Source organism: Theropithecus gelada, chromosome 20, assembly GCF_003255815.1.
Source record: "Theropithecus gelada isolate Dixy chromosome 20, Tgel_1.0, whole genome shotgun sequence".
In the NCBI taxonomy this organism is placed as follows: Eukaryota; Metazoa; Chordata; class Mammalia; order Primates; family Cercopithecidae; genus Theropithecus; species Theropithecus gelada.
The window spans coordinates 11,530,427-11,543,269 of record NC_037688.1 but is presented as its reverse complement, the minus strand read 5'-3'; the positions used below and the strand labels follow the sequence as shown (position 1 = coordinate 11,543,269).

Genomic DNA, 12,843 nt, shown 5'->3' with positions numbered 1-12,843 from the left:
CTGGTGTCACTGGAGAAGAGTAATATTAGCCAATTCCCTCCCCTAATAAAGAAATACATGGAATGATTAATGTAGGTTAGGGCTGCATTAGCTTTTCGGCTACCACTTTCCTTAGGACTTGGCATGTGAATCGGTGTCAGGCTGGAGTTTCCTGATTCTGTATAATGCAACTGATTTATTTGTAACCAAATCACAGGATTTTACATTTACTTCTGTAACGTTTTATTGGATCTGTTCCTTCCTAGTTCTGGGCTGTCTTAAAGAAACAGTCAGACATGATCAACACATTAACCTGTCCTCCCTGTATTGTGCTGCCCACAATTGTTAAGATACCTTCCTTCTCTATCTTCATTCAGTAATTACCATTCATACGATAGACAGGGCAAGTCCAGTATTCTTCCATACATTTTTTTTTTCATGCAACATCTGTTGCACCTACCACCAGGTGGAAATAAGGTCCCTGCTCTCACAAAGCTTTCTACCAAATCAAGTAAATAAATAAAGAAAAGCAACCCCAAATTGTGTTAAGTACTAAGACAGAAACAAACCAGTAGGAAATCTTATTAGAGCAGGAAGAATTCCCTAAGGAGACGGGATTTAAGCTGAGATCTTCAGGAAAAGAAGGTACCAGAAATATGACAAGTCAGAGAAAATGCTTCCCAGAAAGAGAGACCAAAGAAGCCAAAGGCGCTCAGGAAAAAGACCAATCTATTCTAGGGACCAAAAAAAAGGCTTGTTTTACTAGAGCACAAGAGCCAAAGACAGAGTGACATGCGATGAGGAGGCAGAGGAAGGCGGAGGCCAGATCACACACAACCTTAGAGGTCATGGTAAGGAATCTGGAGCTAACTCTAGATGCACTGGAGGATGTAGAAGGGAGAAAAATAACTTGATTTACATCTTATACAAATCACTCTTAGTTATAATATCAGGCATGGATTGGAAAGAGGCACATGTGAGCGTGGAATGTGCTATTACAATCATCTGGGAGAAAAGTGATGATGGTCTGGACTAAAATAGAGGCAGAGATAAATGGACAGATGAAATACATATGTTGTAGGTAGAACAAAAGGATGTGTTTATGAATTAGATGCAAGGGATAAAAAAAGATAGAAGTCTTTTGGGGTTTTTTGGTTTTTCTTGAGATGGCGTTTCACTCTTGTTGCCCACGCTAGAGTACAATGGCGCGATCTCGGCTCACTGCAACCTCCGCCTCCCCAGTTCAAGTGATTCTCCTGCCTCAGCCTCCTGAGTGGCTGAGATGACAGGTATGCACCACCACACCCGGCTAATTTTGTATTTTTAGTAGAGACGGGGTTTCTCCCTGTTGCTCAGGATAGAAGTTAAGGATACATTCCAGATTTCTGGATTTAACAACTAAATAAGTCACTTGCCATTTTGTGAAATAAGGAAAACTGAAAAAAAAAGAGAAATAGTAGAAGAAAAAGGGGAAATGAAGCGTTCACTCTGGAGCTGCAGTCTTGAAGACACCTATGAAACCTCCAGGTGAAAATATGGGGGGGAATTAGATGTGCACATCTGGAGCTCAGAAGAGAAAGGAGGGCAGAGGAACGCAATGCGGGAGTGATCAGCACACAGCTTGGTTTTAAAGGCCTAGGAATGAATGAGATCACCTAGGGAAACAATACAAATATCAAAAGGAGACCAAAGCTATTTCTTGAGTCGCAGCAGAAGCCTCAACAAAGGAGAACCAGCAGAAAACCAGCAGAGTGTATTAATGCAGAAGCTACAAGAGGAGAGCATTTCTAGAAGGATGGGGTAGTCAACTATGTCACCTGACACTGAGGGGCCCAGTGAGATGACGCCAGATGATCCAGTAGATTTGGCAGCATGGAAATCACTTATGGCAATGACAAGAGCAATCTCAGTAGAGAGCTCTGGGGTGGAAGTCAGATTGGAGTAGGCGAAGACGGAATGAAAAAGGAGGAAGTGAAATGGCATGTAGAGATGTCTCTGAATGGTTCTGTTATGAAGGGGAGTAGAAAAATGGAGCTTTTGATAAAGGAGAAGGCTAGACTAAGCGACAATCTCTAATGATGGAAGATGCTAGAGAATACTAGAGTTTCTCAGTACACTCACGAGAATGATACAAGAGAAAGAGGCTGATGACACAGAGAGAGTGAATAACCAAAGAAGTGGAGACCTTGAGTGTCTAGAGCAGTAGCCCCCAAGTCAGGTATGTAGGGATTTGTAAGGCAATCTGGTAGAGTGGTGGGGCACACGGGAGAGACAGAACTGCTTTATTTTTAATATAAAATAAAAGAAATCAAGCATTCTTAAAATATGTGTGCATATATATATACACACACACAAATAGGTTTAATATGAATATTATTATAAAACAGACACAAGTACATAAGTACTACTACCAGCACACTACCGGTGGTGTGCTGGAGTCACTCCACACCGGCTCATGAGAGCTCATTGTGTACATCTCTTTCCAATCAGTCATTCAGTAACACCATGATGGTGGCTTGAAACTGTCCACAGTGAGAGTATTTACATTGCGGAAATCAAAAAACACTAAAAATCAAGGCTGGTTCTCTTCCCCTACAGGCCACTTGTTAAACATTTTCTAGGACATCACTATATGTGCTTATCTACTGATAGCAGTATGTGATCAAAAATATTTGGATAGGAGAGAAGATACTTCTTATATTGCAATAGGCTAGAAGGAGAAAGAAGGTATGAATTCAGATAGGATGATAAATGTACTAATAGTAGGCAGATGAGTAAGTTCTAGGGTTTCTTTTGGAGGGGTGGTGGTTACAGAAAGCTCTGACTTTCTCAGTGAAGTTAAGGTGAATCACTAGCTAAGAATGCATGCTGGTCATTAGAGCTGTTTGCTAAATAGTTCTGGATTCCTCCCCTGCTACCCAGCTTTTTGGGCCCAGTATAAAATTACACTTCCTGGCCCCCTCATGATGGATGAAACATGGGATTACTTCTGTCCAGTGAAAAATGATGGTCATCCTTCCAGCCTGGAACATGTCATTGTCACTGCAAGACCCTCCAGCATACTCTGCACCCCTCTGCCACAGCAACCAGCTGGTGGCTGCTTGGATCTCTGAGCTACTTTAATGGCTAGTGACTCTGTGCCAACCCACAAATGATACATAAAATGGACAAGAAATATCATTGTGTGGAGCCACTGAGATTTGAGAGTCATCAGTTACTATAGCATAATCCAGCCTGTTCTGAGGCAGAGTGCAGGAGATATTATAGAAGACACGAAGAAAGTGGGAGGAAGTACACATAAGAAAAATAAATGAGTCAAGTTTGAATGTGAAAAAATGACTTTACTAGGTAAGTGTGGTAGGACTGCCCTGCTTCTCAAAATGCCTATCTGAGGTGTTGACCATGAACTGAAAGTGACAAAGAGAGGAGTCATGTGGCATACCACTATGGACTGTCATTGAGACCATCAGGGATCTATTAAGGATTTAGAGTTTCCATATTTCAGTTATCCCCATTGAAAAACAGAAGCAGTGATATCGTACTTTCTATTTACATAGCTTATGAAGAAAGCAATGCAATCCTGTAGGCAGAGACCAAATATTCTGGAGCCATGAGCAGTAACTCTAATTCTATCACTATACTGGTTACTTTCTTTTTTTTTTTTTTTTTTTTGAGACAGAGTCTCGCTCTGTCGCCCAGGCTGGAGTGCAGTGGCCGGATCTCAGCTCACTGCAAGCTCCGCCTCCCGGGTTTACGCCATTCTCCTGCCTCAGCCTCCCGAGTAGCTGGGACTACAGGCGCCCGCCACCTCGCCTGGCTAATTTTTTGTATTTTTTAGTAGAGACGGGGTTTCACCGTGTTAGCCAGGATGGTCTCGATCTCCTGACCTCGTGATCCGCCCGTCTCGACCTCCCAAAGTGCTGGGATTACAGGCTTGAGCCACCGCGCCCGGCTAAGCAAGTCCCTGAGGCCCCAGTATACTCAAAGCAATGATGAAGAAGTGATGAAGAAGGTAATTTCTTCACACTGCCTTCACACCTCCAGTACTCTCTGAATGGTCTTTAGTATAAAATAATAAAGAAAAGTATGGTAATTCCAAAGAACTCTGTTTCTGAACACACTCCCCTCTGGGACTAAGAAAGGAACACTGAAAATAATGCACTCATATGCACAAACGCCTGCCCTCCCCCCATTGAAATCTTGCTGCCCTTGTTCAACATACACTGGGTACCTCAACACTATATAAGATCTATTTAATACAGGGAAATTATAACCCTATGGACCAGGAAAACCATAAAACCAGATAAATATTATCTGTAAATACCTTGACATAAAAAAACAGCATAAAAAGAAAATAATGGCATGGGAAAATATTCCATTTTTTTCCAATTAGATCATGTCCCTTTTCTCTCTGACCATAAGTGCTTCTATTCCTACAGTCCTCAAGTGTCCAGCTCTTAAGTACTTCCCCAAGGCTCTTCCCCCAACTGCACACCTGGATGTTCCTTCCCATCCCCGGGTCATTTTCTCATAGAAACCTTTCCTGAATCTCCACCCTCAAATAGGTGCCCTCTGTTATCACTCCACACACTTTACTTCTCTTTCATAGCGCTTATCTATTTGTAACTATATTTATTTAAACTATTATTGGTTTAATAATCTGTCCTGTAAGATCACAAGCTCCTAAAATAAGACAGTATTAGAGGCCAGGAGCAGTGGCTTACGCCTGTAATCCCAGCACTTTGGGAGGCTGAGGCAGGTGGATCACCTTATGTCAGGAGCTCCAGACCAGCCTGGCCAACAAGGTAAAACCCCGTTTCTACTAAAAATACAAAAATTAGCTGGGTGTGGTGGCAGGCGTCTGTAATCCCAGCTACTCAGGAGGCTGAAGCAGGAGAATCACTTGAACCCGGGAGGTAGAGAGGTCACAGTGAGCCCAGATTGCACCACCGCACTCCAGCCTGGGTGACAGAGTGAGACTCTGTCTCAAAAAAAAAAAAAAAGAAGAACAAGAAAATAGCATTAGTACCCATTATAGCCACAGCACTTGGCTCCACATAAGTGCTCAAGACTCCTTTCTAAGTGTAAAAGCTTTAAAAGCTGAAGCAGATGCGTGGAGATCTTGGCTGGGGTAGGAAAGAAATCTAAATGTAAAGAGGCATGAGAGATCTTTTTGGGGTGCTAAAAATGTTCTAAAACTACTGTGATGATGGTTGTATGCCTCTGGAAATTTACCAAAATCACGGAATTATACAATTTTAAAAGGTGCATTTTATGGTATGTAAATTATACACATATACAGTTAATCAATAAACTTTTTTAAAAAGAAGATTGATAGATGTGAATATCTGAAATTTTAAATTTTTGTATAAAATAAATCATAAAAATAAAAGGCAAACAAACTGGAAACAAAAGTACAACCTATATGGCAGGAATGTAGAACCATTAATGCAGAACCATTAAAAATTTAAATCCACACACACACACACACACATTCACAAGCAAATTAATAGAGAAGCCTCTTAGCACATAAAAAAATTAACTGCCTGGGCGCGGTGGCTCACACCTGTAATCCCAGCACTTTGGGAGGCTCAGGCGGGTGTATTGTTTGAGTTCAGGAGCTCGAGACTAGCCTGGGCAACAAGGTGAAACCCCCTGTCCACTAACAATACAAAAAAATTATCCGGGTGTGGTGACACGCACTTCTGGTTCCAGCTACGTGGGGGGCTGAGGTGGAAGGATGGCTTGAGCCCAGGAGGTGGAAGCTGCAGTAAGCCTCAGCCTGGGCCACAGAGTGAGACCCCATCTCAAAGATAGATAGATAAAAAAATATAAACTGTATCAAAGTTGGAAAATACATAATTTGTATTAAATTATACTTAAATTAGTTACTGTCTATCAAATTTGCATTAAAACATTTTATAATAGTAATACATATTGTTGATAATGGCAAAATTCAATATTCTGATAGTGAGCAATTAGGAATGCAAATTATTACAACGTTGCTTAAGGCCAATTGGACAAGATCTTTCAGAACCTAAATATGCCCGTGTCTTTTCATGCAGTTATTCTACTTTTAGGAATCTGTCATAAGGAAGTTATTAAACACACAAGATTATAAGAATATTCATCACACTGTTAATGATAATAATTAAAAACTGAAAACCACCGAAATGCCCAAGAAGGGATTAGAAGGGAAAATGGTACAACCGCGTGATGGAATATTAAAGTAACAAACTTAACTGCTTGAAAGTCAGTAGGAAACTATAGTCATAGAATAAGTTAGTAACAAAATAGTCAGACAAGAGGATCTCAGTTTCATTAAAAGAAAAACAGTACGTTACTGTAAAGGCTCACAGAAAAAAAAAAAAAAAAACTTGGAGAAAAAGATAGCCAAAAGTTTATGGTGGTTATCCCTGAGTAACGTACTTGAGCATCATTTTAATTTTCTTCTTTAGACATCTATATTATTTTCAAATTTCCCAAAATAAGTGTAAAATATTTTTAATCAAAAAAATCAGAGCGAAGATGCTGCACTAAAAAACTTCTTAATTTTCATGACATTTCTTATATTTGCCAAGAGATTCTTTCTGATGGCTCTAAATGGTCAAAAATCTTCAAGAGAACTTCTGGTACTATTTAAATCTGTTGTTCAAGACTGAGGAATTTTCATTGTGCCACAGTGAAAACAAATAATAATAACTGGCTAATTTTGTCACTATCTCAAAGAAAATGTAAGAGAAAAAAAAAATCCCAACCTAAATGCCCTCTTTTATTGTTTATAAAGTAATTTAAATTAGTGCCTGACACATAAACATACTACGTAGCATTTGTTCAATTTTTCTTTAAAAAAAAAAAAAGAACAAGTAACTTTGGAGAATAAGTGAACGTTAAGTAACTTAATATTAATTCATTCTGTCAAACAAATAAGTTCACTTTCCATTTTGGACAGGTACATGTAGAACATCAGATATCACAAATAATTTGGAACAGCTGTTGGCAGATTTTCAAATATGCTAGACTTTTTTTCATTTAATCCCATTAGAGTTTTTTCCAATGAGTCATGAAATTTATATTAGTAGTTGTCTGGTCACATACTGTATTTCTTGAGATCCACAAATGATCCTGTGGCATAAATGATGATTATAAAGTTTAATAAGTATTTGGAAAAGTATTTTAGATATAAAATGCCAGCATGCCAGGCCTTTGTCAATGGCTGAAAGATGTGGAAAGCTAAGCTCTCTGGAGATCAGGCTTCATTTTCTGTCTATTTTAAGCCATTACATAAAAATTCTACCTTTTCCTCCCATATCAAGAGATGCTTCTGAAAGATTTCCTCAGACAGAGAAGTCAGACATGGTTTTAAATGAGTAAGATACCAGTTTACCAGAGGCTCACTTAAATGAAGCCCAGTGGAACTCAACCTTGGGTAGAGAGAAAAAAAATTTTAAATCTTCAAGTGACTTGGGAAATGCCCTTCACTTAAAAGTGCTAGAATATTCTGATTTTAGAGGAGCGTATTTCTAATCTAGCTGTTAATAGATATTGCTTCTAACCCTATTTTGCACTCAGCAATTTGCACGCTATCACTCATTTTCTATACAATTTTTGTTGTAAAATGCTTGCAACTTGGCAGCTGTCCGATGACTAATGGGCTAAACACTCGTCTGACCCAGACTCTGTCTGCATGATGCAAACTAGAGCCCCAGAAGGGATACACTTCTGGAGTCACTGTTCAGACTCTGCCACAGCTATCACAAGACTTGAGGTAACATGTGCTTTGCTACAAAATGACACAGAGATTCTCGTTCATTCATTCATTCATTCAATACTTCATTTCATTTTGTTTACTTAACATTTCCCAAATACTTGCTATGTACCAGGCACTGTCTAAAGTGTCAGACATAGAAGGATTGAAAGAAGATAGGTCCTATTTGACAGTATCTCATAATTGAACAGTATAGACCGAAATGGAAAGGAAAAGAGAAGAACCTACTACAATAGAAGTGTGAGTATACTGCTATGGGAGCGGAGAATAATTAGGAAGGAAAAGCTGGAAAACCCTTAGGTACTGAATACATATGTATTGAGCACTTACTATTTGCAAAGCACTTGGGTGCTGAGAACGTGGAAGAGAGCAAAACGTCTATTTTCTCTCTAGAAGCTCATGTTCTAGTATGCTGAGCCACACAATAAGCATATAAATACATAAAATATGTGGTATTTTAGATGATGATAAGTCTATGGAGAAAAATAAAGCCAAGAAAGTAGGATACGGAGTGCTGGGGTAAGTATGCCTATTTTACACAAGGTGGTGACGGAAGGCCTCTAGATACAGTGACATCAGAGCAGAAGAAAGCAAGAAATAAGGATACAATCTCTGCAGATGCCTGGGGGGATAAGACAGTTCCAGGCTGAAGGAACATTCAGTGCAAAGGCCTTGGGGCAGGAGTGAGCTTGGTTTATTCCAGGAAGAGTAAAGTGCCAGAATAGGAATAAAAGTGTGAGGACGGTGGGGAGTGGGCAGGAGCAGGAAATGAGGTGAGGGAAGCAGTTAGGAACCCAAGCATGTAGAGCTTTGTGGGTGCATGTCAGGTCCTGGGCTGATGGGAAGCTATTCAAGGTCTTTGAGCAAGAAAGCGTAACGAGCTGATTTATGTTTTCAAAAGAACACTCCGGATGCCGTGTTAAAATCAACTAGACCGGGGGAAGGAGGCAGAACCAGTCAGGAGGCTGTTGCAACAGAGATGATGGCAGTTTTGGCCACGGTGTAAGCAGCAGAGGTGGTGAGAAGCCGTCACATTTTTCATACATTTTAGAACAAAAGGGATTTTCTGAAGCCTTCACAGAATATGTAGTGTTTAAGTAAAGTCTTTAAGAGTAGATGCTTACCAGACAGAAAAGGGAAGAGAGTACTAGTGGGCACAAAGGCAAGGAAGGATAAGAGGGCACAGCAGAGTCAGGGTGGAACCAAGAACTCCCTATGACAAGAGTTTATGGTTGGGTGTCATTTTAGGCCATGGAATGAGATTACACCAGAGAGGTTAGTTTAGGGTCAGAAAGTCAATGGCAGCCAGGTGTGGTGGTTCACACCTGTAATCCCAGCCCTTTGGGAGGCCGAGGCAGGTAGATCACTTGAGGTCAGGAGTTTGAGATCAGCCTCGCCATGTCCATCTCTACTAAAAATACAAAAATTAGCCAGGCATGGTGACGTGCACCTGTAGTCCCAGCTATTCGGGAGGCTGAGGCAGGAGAATCGCTTGAACCCGGGAGACAGAGGTTGCAGTGAGCCAAGATCGCACCACTGCACTCCAGCCTGGGCGACAGAGCAAGACTCTATCTCAAAAACAAAAACAAAACAAACAAACAAACAAAAAACCAAGAAAGTCAATGGCCTTATAGGGTGGATATGCTGAGGAATTTGAACTTGACCTTGGAAAGAAAGGAGACTCAACAAAATTTATAAAACAAGGAGGTACAAGTCAGTTCTGAGGGCACTGGGGAGGGCATGAGGAACGCCAATCAGGAGGATGCTAAAACTGCGGAGGCAGAAGGTGATCAATGCGGCCTACGTAGTTGAGGTAGTGTCTGTGGGATGGAAAAAGAAAAAACAATTTGAGAGATTCTAAAGAGAGAAAACCACCAGGGGCCCAGCGACTAAATGAGGGAAGAAAGCAATGGGTAGAAGTTGAGGGTGGTGAGCTTTCTAATTTTAAGAATGGGACTAGGGGATACCATTACAGAAGAGGCTGAATGGGAGGAGCCTTGTTGAATGAATCCTTATTAATATGTAAGTCACATCCTGTCATGCTTGTGCTCCAAGCCCTCTCATGCCTCCTCATCTCAGAGTAACCACCAACGTTCTTCTTACAGAACTTACAAACTATAAGTTCCTATATAACCGGGCCCCCCTCTCTCTCTCTCTCTCTCTCTCTGACTATCTCCCCTGCTCTCACCAGCTCTCTCCCTCTGTTCCAGATATGTTGGCCTCAGGTGCTTTTCCTGCCAAATATACCTCTGAGGATTTGCTGTTCCGTAGGCCCAGAACATTCTTCCCACAAGTATCTACATGGCTTGCTCCTACACCACCTGCCCCACAAAAAATAAGCTCAAAGAAGACATGAATCTCTTGTCAGTTTTCACAACTTAATTTCCAATGCCTAAAACACTACCTGGCACAGAGTCGGGGAGTGAAATCCATGTGTTTAATGGAGTAAGTAACTTAATGAATATGAATCATGTTGAGTTAGATGTAGCTGGAAGACTTTCAGGTAGAGCCGCTCCATAGACAGTTGGAAGTGGAGAGCTGGAGGTCAGAGGGAGAGCTGGGATGGGGACAGAGGTCTGGAACCACTGAGACAAGAGCAGAGTCATCTCAGAAGGATGAAGAAACACAAGGGTAGAGAGAAGTAGTATATGACTTAGGAGTAGAGACCCAAAAGCCAACAGCCCAGACTTAAATCCTAGTCCCCAACATATCCTGCATATAAGTCTTGAACGAATTTTTAAACCCCTCTGTCCCTTGGTTTCCTCATCTCTAAAAGGGTTTTAGTAACACCTGTCTCAGAAGAGTATAGCAAGATTTCAATGAGCCCACACATGTAATGCCGAACAACCTAGCACATAGCTAGCACACAATCAGTGAAAGCAAGGGGGTTACTGAGGAGAGTCTCATTTTCTTTGGATAAGAGGGGCTGCATTCACATTTCTGGAAGCCAGAGTCTGTTTTCTGACTATGTAAGTCCTTGCTTCCTTGTATTCCATGATGAGCTAACAGAGGTTCTCTCTGCTTTTCTGCTTTGACCTTTGGTGGTTTGGTTTTGCTTCTTTTATCTATGGTCTTATTAAAAGAAACTGCAAAACTTCTCTGAAGGTGTTTTGAATTGGAGCACGGTAGACCAAGAGGTGGATAATACAACAGAAAGAGCATGGGCATTCAGAGTAAGACAAGTATGGGCTGAACTCCAGCTCTTCTACTCGGATAACTAGTCTCTCCTGATTTCCTCCTTTTTTAGAGAGGGGGCCTTGTTATGACATGCAGGCTGGACTCCAATTCCTGGGTTCAAATGATCCTCCCTCCTCAGCCTCCCAAGTAGGTAGAACTTGCAGTTGTGCCTGGTTCCTCTCTTGATTTCTACAACAGAAATAATACCTACCTCAAGTACCTCAAGCCTGAAGAAGAGTAGTTGCTGAATACCTATTTGTGGAATGAATGAATGAGGCTGTTGTGAGGATTACATGTGAGAGTATGCATAAAACGTGTAGCACAAAGCCTAGCACGCTGTAAGGGTCAATCGACAGACCCAAAATGGAAGCTGCACAGACTCCTGTGTTTATGACTGGCAGCTGGATTGGCATTCCTGTGGTAAGGGCCTGTTTAAGGAACCCAGTGTCAGGTCTGAACTTTCTATTTATTCATGTCATTAAAAAGTATTTTCATTTCATCTTTTAAGAGAAGAGGTTTACTTTTACTAAAGTTTTACTGAAGTACTAAGCCTTCTTAGAAGGTGTACTTTGGCCAGGCGCAGTGGCTCACACCTGTAATCCCAGCACTTTGGGAGGCTGAGGTGGGTGGATGACTTGAGGTCAGGAATTCGAGACCAGCCTGGCCAACATGGTGAAACCCCATCTCTATTAAAATTACAAAAATTAGTCAGGCATGGTAGCAGGTGTCTGTAATCCCAGCTACTCGGGAGGCTGAGGCAGGAGAATCGCTTGAACCCGGGTGGCAGAGGTTGCAGTGAGCTGATATCGCACCACTGCACTCCAGCCTAGGCAACAGAGTGAGACTCTGTCTCAAAAATAATACTAATAATAAAAAATAAAATAAATAAATAAAGAAAAGAAAAGAAAAACAAGAAGGTGCACTTAGAGTGATTAGATATTGGTATCAGGGTTTGTTGTGGGCCTTGAAAAGATAACAGAGAAGGCTTGATGGTTGTTCTGTTTGCATTTGGGTTTCCTTTTATCCCTTAGCGGATGGCTGGTTCAGAGCACAGTGGGCTGATAACCTTTTGTATCTCATTCTTCCTGTACCATTTTCACACCACAAAAGCTGAAATGGCTCAGCAGTTGCTTTCTGACAATGCATGTAATCATGTACTAGAAGGCTTATAGCTATGAAAATATTAGTAAGCATTTCAGAACTAATTGCATTTTTGTGGGTTTACCTGTCTTAAGGGAACTTTTAAAAATTATTTTTTGCCTGACTGCAAAAGAATATACATTCACTGCAGAAAATTTGGAAAACTGGGAAAGTTCAAAAGAGAACACCCACTCTATCGTTATGCGGTATGACATTTCTGTACACATCTGTCAAATCTTTCCAGATGCCCACTCCCTGGGGAGGTGTCTATGTGTGTAGAAGCAAAATTCATATCATACTAAACTCATTATTATTATATATAACTGGTTTTCCAAATTAGCTATTGCATGCATGCATTTAAGCAAACTCCTTCTGCACCTGATAGGTACCAGGCACTGAATGAAGTACAGAGGATAAGGGAAGTCAGCACACAAAACAATTCATTACAGTTAAGTGAGATTAATGCTGGATGTGATGGCTCAAGCCTGTAATCCTAGCACTTTGGGACGCCAAATCACTTGAGGTCAGGAGTTCGAGACCAGCCTGGTCAACATGGTGAAACCACGTCTCTACTAAAAATACAAAAATTAGCCAGATGCACTTGCTTGAACCCAGGAGGCAGAGACTGCAGTGAGCTCAGATCGCGGCACTGCACTCCAGGCTGGATATGACACAGCAAGACTATCTCAAAAAAAAAAAAAACAATTAAGTGAGATTAAGTGCTGATAAAGGTATTAAGTACAAGAGAGGAAGCACAGACAACTTGTAGAGGTGTCAGG

General features: G+C 41.1%; 1 protein-coding gene across 11 annotated transcripts in view; it reads right to left on the bottom strand.

The window, feature by feature from the left end:
• The window catches only part of FTO (FTO, alpha-ketoglutarate dependent dioxygenase), a 413,322-nt gene that overhangs the window by 292,127 nt on the left and 108,352 nt on the right, over positions 1–12,843 (bottom strand). The window lies entirely within an intron of this gene.